This window comes from Micromys minutus (genome assembly GCF_963924665.1).
Source record: "Micromys minutus genome assembly, chromosome: 5".
NCBI lineage: Eukaryota > Metazoa > Chordata > Mammalia > Rodentia > Muridae > Micromys > Micromys minutus.
This window is the reverse complement of record NC_137974.1, coordinates 9,930,917-9,939,448: the sequence shown is the minus strand read 5'-3', so window position 1 is coordinate 9,939,448 and position 8,532 is coordinate 9,930,917.

Below are 8,532 nucleotides of genomic sequence, written 5' to 3'. Positions count from 1 at the left end.
TCCCTCAGAGTTCCCAGGGACTAAACCACCAACCAAAGAATACACATAGAGGGACCCATGACTCCAGCTGTATATATAGCAGAGGATGGCCTTATGAGGCATCAATGGGAAAAGAGGTCCTTGGTCCTGTGAAGGCTTGATGCTCCTGTGTAGGAGAACGCCAGGGTGGTGAGGTGGGAGTGGGCAGATAGGTGGTGAGCACCCTCAAAGAAACTGGGTCACAGAAGATAGGATACAGGATATGCTGTGGGGAAACCAGGAAGGGGTATAACATTTGAAATGTAAATAAATAAATTATCCAATAATAAAAGAAAGGACTGTAGACAGCATTGGCAGGAAGCCAGTAAACACATACACACACACACACACACACACACACACACACACACACACACACACGAGCTGACAGGAGCAGATGCAGAGATCCCAAAGATTAGGGAGAGCTCAGGAAACACTAAGGAAGAGAGGGGGAAGGGAGTTTGTGAGCCAGAATGGGTAAGGATACCGGAGAAACACAGCTGTTTTCTGAAGTGAAATGGAAGAGCAGTGGATCTAGGAAGAGTGCAGGCAGAGCCAAGGAGTTGGACAATTGGAAAGAAGAGGCAGGCATCAGGTTGTATTATATGAGAGACAGGAAAACAAAACAAAACAAAACAAAACAAAAAAAGCTAACAAAAACCAAAACACAAAAAACAAACAAAATCAAAACAAAAAACTAGAATGACCCAAATAGGTTTCTAGGTATGTTTTTTTAAGAAAATAATTAGCAGAGGTATCTCATCAGTCTATTTCATGGTTTAAAAATAAAATTTATAAAATTTTGTGAAAGATGTCACTGAAGTATAAATTTACTTTAGTCAAGAGATGGTTTTCTGTGGCACCAGATACAACTAATACTTGTGTGGCTCTGGCTTCTGGTTGTTTGTTATCTTAAAAGGTACTTCTACATCTTTTGGGTTATTGGTAGAATTAAATTGCAGAACAAAAACAAAAAAAAAGGCATTATGCTTATAAAATGTACATAGCTTTAAACAACTTTAAAGGAAATTAAGAGGCAACTTTATGGAAAAGTCAGAGCGAGATTTAGCCCTCAAAACTGGGTAATTCCATGTGATTAAGCTAGTCTTTTAACCTGCTATTGGGTAGAATCTTCACAGTAGTTTATTAGCCATCTAAATATGACTAGAGAAAGTTAAAGAGAAAACAGCTAATGGTGATAGGAGGTTTCTACAATAATGCTGTGAAGTTACTGTTACCATACTTTGGACAAAGAAATCACACCAAATATAATTTCATTTTGATCTCATAACTTCTTTTTAATACACATAGATACCATCCACAAAAGAGAAAATATCTCATCCTACAAATAATGGTTTGATTTATGCACCTTTGATCTATTCTTACTATACAACTTTGAGAAGAAATATTTGAAATTGTTTTACAAGATACACTCTCTCAGGGTGGTATTTGACTTAATAATGTAACTGAGGGTTATGTTTAAATTATCCTTGATATATTTGGAACATATCAAAATTTACTTCAAAGAGTTAGCACAAACGATTTATAGAATTTATTTTATGTTTTGAAAATAGAAACCGAAAGGTAAATTTATAGTAACTGATGATCAAAGACTGCACCAGCACCTCACTATGTGCTGTTTATAGAACAGAGGTTACATGCTCCCACTTTGAGTATGAGCCATCTTTCCAAGGTCTATTTATGAGAGGATTTGATCAATATAAAAGAAAGCTGACTTATGTTTAGTCACAAATGCAAGGACATCTCAGTTTTAGAGCTAAATAGATGTGAATTGTTCTATCTGTGAAAAGCTGTTTTTCAAATAAAATGGGAAAAGCCCGAATCAGACCACCTATGACCATTATCCATATGTAGCACAAATAGCCCTGGTGAGCAAACAAAATCAGTTCATTTCTCTTAAGAACATGCTGTATCTGACAAAGGTGTGTTGTTTTTGTTCACTCACTGTTTTACAGAAATAATAAGTGAGATTTTTCCCCAATTTTAAACTCACTCACCTGATAGTCAAGTTGGGTACCATAATAACGTGAGCCTGTTTTTCCATGAACTTACTTTATGAACATCCATACCCAAAGAAAGTCATAAAAACTCAGAAAAAATGATGAAATGTTCTTATTTTTAGTGGGTGTTTATATAGTTGTAATACATATTCATGTGTAGATCATATTTAGAATAGTTGTATATATAATATATGAAGATAAGATTTGTACATGTGTTTATTTGCTATTTAGCTATTTACACTCACATTTAACTGTGTAATTAATTTTTTTTTGCATTTGAGGGCAGGATAATGCCTCTGTCAATAAAGTGCTTCTTGCACAAGTTTAAGAAGATGAGTTTGGATCCCCTGAAACCGTATAGTTGCTGTGATATCTTTGATACCAACCCAAGTGGCATGGAGAAATGGGGACTCTGGAGGGTAGTGGACAGAATATTCCATTCATTAAGTTATTATTCCTCAATGAGCCACTATTGCAATATCAAAAGTGGAGAGAGATGAGAGCAGAGAATTCAAACAAAGACACACACACATTCACCTTTCACCTGCACATACAGATACATATATGAAAGTGGAGTTGTACTTCACTATCTATCTATCTATCTATCTATCTATCTATCTATCTATCTATCTATCATCTATCTATCTATTTATCTATCTATCTATCTATCTATGTATCTAGCTACCTCTCTATCTATCATCTATCTCTCTATCTATATCTATCTATCTATCCTATGTCTATGTATTTATCTATCTATCATCTATCTATCATTTATCTATCTATATCATCTATCTATCTATCATCTATCTATGCATTTATCTATCTATCATCTATCTATTTATCTATCATCTCTCTCTCTATCTATCTATCTATTTATCTATCTATCATCTATCTCCATCCATCCATTCACCAATCAATCTCTCTAATTTTTCATCCATGTTATTAACATAGGATAGTGAATTCTACTGTGATTTTTTATGGTTATACTTTTTATATTTAATATTTCTTTTAACACTCCAGATTTTGTTCCCCTCCAGGTCCACCATCTGATTATTCCCCATCCCATCTTCCTACCTACACCCATCTCCACAAGGATGTCCTCACCCTTGAACCTCTCACTCCACCAATCCTCTAAACACCCTGGGGCCTCCAGTCTCTTGAGGGATAGGTGCATCTTCTTTGACTGAACCCAAATCAGAGTCCTCTGCTGTATATGTGTTGGGAGCCTCATATACACTGGCACATGCTGCCTGGCTGGTGGTCCACTGTCTGGGAGATCTCAGGGATCCAGGTTAAATGAGACTTCTGGTCCTTTACAATGTCACCCTTCTGCTCAGCTTCTTCCAGCTTTTCCATAATTCAACCACAGGAGTCAGCAGCTTCTTTTCATTGGTTGGGTGCAAATATCTGTATCTGATTCTTTCATTTGCTTGTTGGTTCTCTAAAAGGACAGTCATGATAGGTCTCTTTTTGTGAGTGCTCCATAGCCTCAGTAGTAATGCCAAGCCTTGGGGCCACCCCTTGACCTGGATTTCATTTTATACCTGTTGCTGGACCTCCCTTTCCTCAGGCCCTTTTCCATTTCCATCCCTACAGTTCTTTCAGACAAGAGCAATTATGGGCCAGAATCTTGACTGTGGGGTCACCATTCCTCATTTTATATCCCGTCTTTTCTGTTGGAGGTAGGATCTACAAGTTCTTTCTACCCACTGTAGAGCATTTTATCTAAGGCCCCACCCTATGAGTCCTGAGAGTCTCTTAGCTCCAAGGTTTCTGGTACATTCTGAAGGGTCACAACAACCTCTTACCTCCTTAAGATGCAGTTTCCATTCTCTGTACTGGCCCTCAGGACTTAAGTCCTTTTATCCTGCCCAATACCTGATCATGTTGAAGTATCACAGGGTTCTTCCTTGTCAAATAGATATGGTATTCACTGAAAAATAGTTATTCTAAAATTTTAATTATTTGTTTTATTCACTACATCATTGAGTGTGAGCAACTAAATTTTAAAGCATACACCTGGATTGACAACTTGTGAAAGTGATTCTATTTTTCCAATATGTAGATTCCAGACATGGAACCTTAAGTCATTAACTTGAGCTGACAATGTCTTCCCTCTCTAAGACATATTATCTATCATCTATCTATCTATCTATCTATCTATCTATCTATCTATCTATCTATCTATCTATCATCTATCTATCTACCTATCTATATTTGTATGTGTATATATAGACATATGAAACTAATTAAAATTACAGAGTAAATTTATATACTATCAAATATTGTTATGAAGAATCTTATTCATGATCAAATTAATGTATCTGAATATTTCAAATAACTTTTATGCTCTAGGAGAATAGGTTCAAAACCATATTAGAAGACTACTTAAAAGCTTTGTTTGATATGACAATAATATATGTAAATACATTAAGTTATATACATATATGTGTGTGTAACTGTGATAATTATGGATGACATGTTTATGAAATATTCATAGGTGTTTGGGGTCAGAGTTGCAGAAAGAACTATGATGGGTAGAAGTTATATAATTAGTAGTTAGCATATATATATATATATATATATATATATATATATATATATATATATATATATTTAACACACCACACACACACACACACACACACACACACACACACACACACATATATATATATATATATATATATATATATGGCCTATCTATACATTATAATATACATTTAGATGCCATGCTATGTGATGTAGGAAACAAAATTAACTCTTTAAAATTTCAGAGTAAATATACATATGCAATATCAGACATTGTTATAAAGAATTTTTATTTATTATCAAATCAATTTATCTGGAATGTTTCAAATAAGTTTTATCCTCTAGGATAATAAGTTCACAGAAAATAAATTGGATGGCCACTCTAAAGCTTTATTTGATACGATACTAAAAAAAATATGAAAGCAGTTCTGAGTTTTTTTCTTAATAGAATCCTGTTTTTAAATAATTCCAGCTACAAAAATGTTGTTTAATCACTTGTAGAAAAATAGTACACATCAGTATTTTCCTCTCAGAAAGAGAACTTTCAGACTATCAAACTTGAAATTTGTTTTTATAAAAATTGAATAGTATTTATATATAATGTATAATCTTATTGGTTTCCTGCAATTTTATATCATCTCTAGCTTATATACATTAACTAATAGGGTGTAAATAATACAAAAATTATTTGCACAGTGTTTAAAGAATAAAACCTAGGAAAATAATTTTGAATGCAGCACAGAATTTTATTCATTAATTCTGATTATTCAATTTCATAACTTCCTTTTAGGATAAGATATTTTAAGATAAATAAAAAAAATCATGTTCAGAATTTATCACTGTGCTTAATATACTGATATTAATCCTGTTTTTGTTTATATATTATACTGAAATTACATACAATAACATTAAAAATATGCAAAGAAAAATTAAAGATTTAGCTCTAGAGGAGTACAGAAGTATGAGAGGATATCTAAAAAACTTAGATCCTTAGAAACACTGAAAAATGATATTATTAGTGTCAAATGTCCTTCTCTATATACTGAAACATATGCACTTCAAAGAAACTAAAAATGTCTCACAAAACATAATTTTCTACACACATTTATAGTGGTTAAATTTATTATGCAAATATGGCCATGAGATATAAAATAACTCAGTTTTTTTTTCTGAGACTTATCACTACCAATTAGTGACTAGAGTAATTAAATGTGAAATGAGAGTGATATACAACATTCTTTCATAAGTATTTTTGTGCCAAATGATGGGGTCTCAAGTTTCACATCATTGAATTTATACCATAACATAAATGTTGGTTGTTGTGTATCCAATCACCTTCAACCTTTACAAAACAGCCACTAAGACGCTGGAATAAAGTAGTTTTCAAAAATTGAACAATTTTTTGTCATAATAAACTAAATTTTATTGAGAATTGCATACAACCATATGTTTTTATATCAAGTCCTCCGATATTTTCTTCCCTTCAATAATGTACTTTTGCTCTTATTTTTTTTAATGTAATGAGACCATTTAGTGCCAACTATATATGAATGGATGTAAAATTTTATACTGGAACATGGGTAGCTTTTCAGGAGACAGATTCCTAGAGAAAACTACCTTACCTCTTCACACAGCCCTTAGTTGCCAGTATCTTTGACATAGAGCTGGATCTTTATGTCTGCATGCAGAGGGCATCTTTGACTACCTTGATCATGTGCAGGGTGTATGCATAAAGTAAGAGCCCTTATGGATTTCTGTGTACAATTTTTGCCACGTCTAATTAAGATTTATGGAAAATAACCTTTGTAATATTTTGTTTTTATTAGAAACTCCCTGCAATTACATTTAAAATGTTATCCCTTCCCCATCATGCTCTATTCCTGCCTCCCCTTCAACTTGTCTTCATGAAGGTGTACTTGAGCCTGAATACCCTCTTCAACTCAGTTCCTTGGCATTCCCCTACAACAGGAAAACATGCCCTATATGGACCAAGGGCCTCTTCTCACATTGATGCCAAACACTGATGTCTTTAGCTACATAGGCAACTATAGCCATAGGACTCTCAATGTGTGAGTAATGGTTGGTGTTTTAGTTCACAGAAGTTGTGGGGGGGTTGCTTGGTTGAAAATGTTGTTCTTCCCATGAAGTTGAAAACCCTTTAAACTCCTTCAGCCCTTTCTTTAGCACCTTCATTGGGGTCCCTGTCTTCAGTGGTTAGCTGCATGCAGCTCTGCTGTATCTGTATGACTCTGGCAGGACCCCTGAGGAGGAATCTCTATCTCGTTCCTGCCAGTAAGTACTTCTTGGCATCAGCAATAGTGCCTGAGTTGGAGGTAGTATATGGGGTGGATCCTCAGGTATGGCAGACTCTTAATGATCTTTTCTTCAACACCTGTTCCCCTATTTGACCTTGCATTTCCTTGCATGAGTGTTTTGTTCTCCCATTTAAAAAGGACAGAGCCATTCCCATTTTGGCTTTCCATCTTTTTGAGCTTCATAATGTCTGGCAATTGTTTCTTGGATATTCTGAGCTTTCTGAGGCTAGTATCTACTTATCTGTGAGTGCATACCATGTGTGTTCTTTTGTGACTGGGATACCTCACACAGAATGATATTCTCTAGTTTCTTTCATTTGTTTACGAATTTCATAAAGTCATTGTTTCAAATAGCTGAGTAGTACTCCATTGTGTAAATGTACCACATTTTATGTATCCATTTCTCAGTTGAAGTACATCTGGGTTCTTTCCAGCTTCTGGCTATTACAGATAAAGCTGCTATGAATACGGTGGATCATGTATCCTTGTTATATGTTGTAGCATCTTTAGGGTATATGCCCAGGAGTAAAATATCTGGATTTCCAGGTAGGACTATGTCCAGTTTTCTGAGGAACCACCAGACTGATTTGCAGAGTAGTTGTACCAGTTTACAAACCCACCAACAGTGGAGGAGTGTTCCTCTTTCTCTACATCCTCGCCAGCATCAGAGGGTTTTTTTATTTTAGCCACTCTGACTGCTGTGAGGGTTGTTTGGATTCGCATTTCCCTGATGACTAGGGATGTTGAGCATTTCTTTAGGTGCTTCTCAGCCATTCTATATTCCTCAATAGAGAATTTTTTGTTTAGCCCTGTACCTCATTTTAAAAATAGGATTGTTTGATTCTCTGGAGTCTAATTTCTTGAGTTCTTTGTATATACTGAATACTTGCCCAGTAAAAGATATAGGATTGGTAAAGTTATTTTTCCAATCTGTTGGCTGCCATTTTGTCCTCTTGACAGTGTTCTTAACCTTACAGAAACTTTGCAATTTCATGAGGTCGAATTTGTTGATTTTTGGTCTTAGACCATAAGCCACTGGCGTTCTGTTCAGGAAATTTTCTGCTGTGCCTATGTGTTCTAAGCTCTTTCCCACTTTCTGTTCTAGTAATTTCAGTGTACTGGGTTTTATGTGGAGGACCTTGATCCACTTGCACTTGAGCTTTGTACAAGGAGATAAGAATCAATTTGCATTCTTCTGCATGCTGACTGTCAGTTGGTTATATTTTTATAGAGAATTTTAGAATTAGCAAAGTAGTGTCCGAACTGTTCACAAGCATTGTTAATGGTCGATAGTTTGTTGTTTTGTAATGTAGAGTCTAGCCTCTAATTTTGAAAAAGCACCTACTTCCTGAAAGTAAAATTTCAAAATTAGGTTATTTACTGAATCCAATTTTACTGAATAAAAGTCCATCTAACACAGGTCTTGATTAGCATTTGCACAATTTCTAATCTGCAGTCTGATTACCTCAGGACAGACATCTGTTTGGATATCTTGGATGTGCTTTCATGCAGCCATCTGTCCTTGGAAGAGCAGAATCCTCTTCAGTATTGTTTGGAACCCTGGATGAGTGGTAGTCAGACTGCATTATTATTTTTTTTTTTTTTACTTTTACTGCATTCTCTTTTTATGTTGCAATGAAACAGCG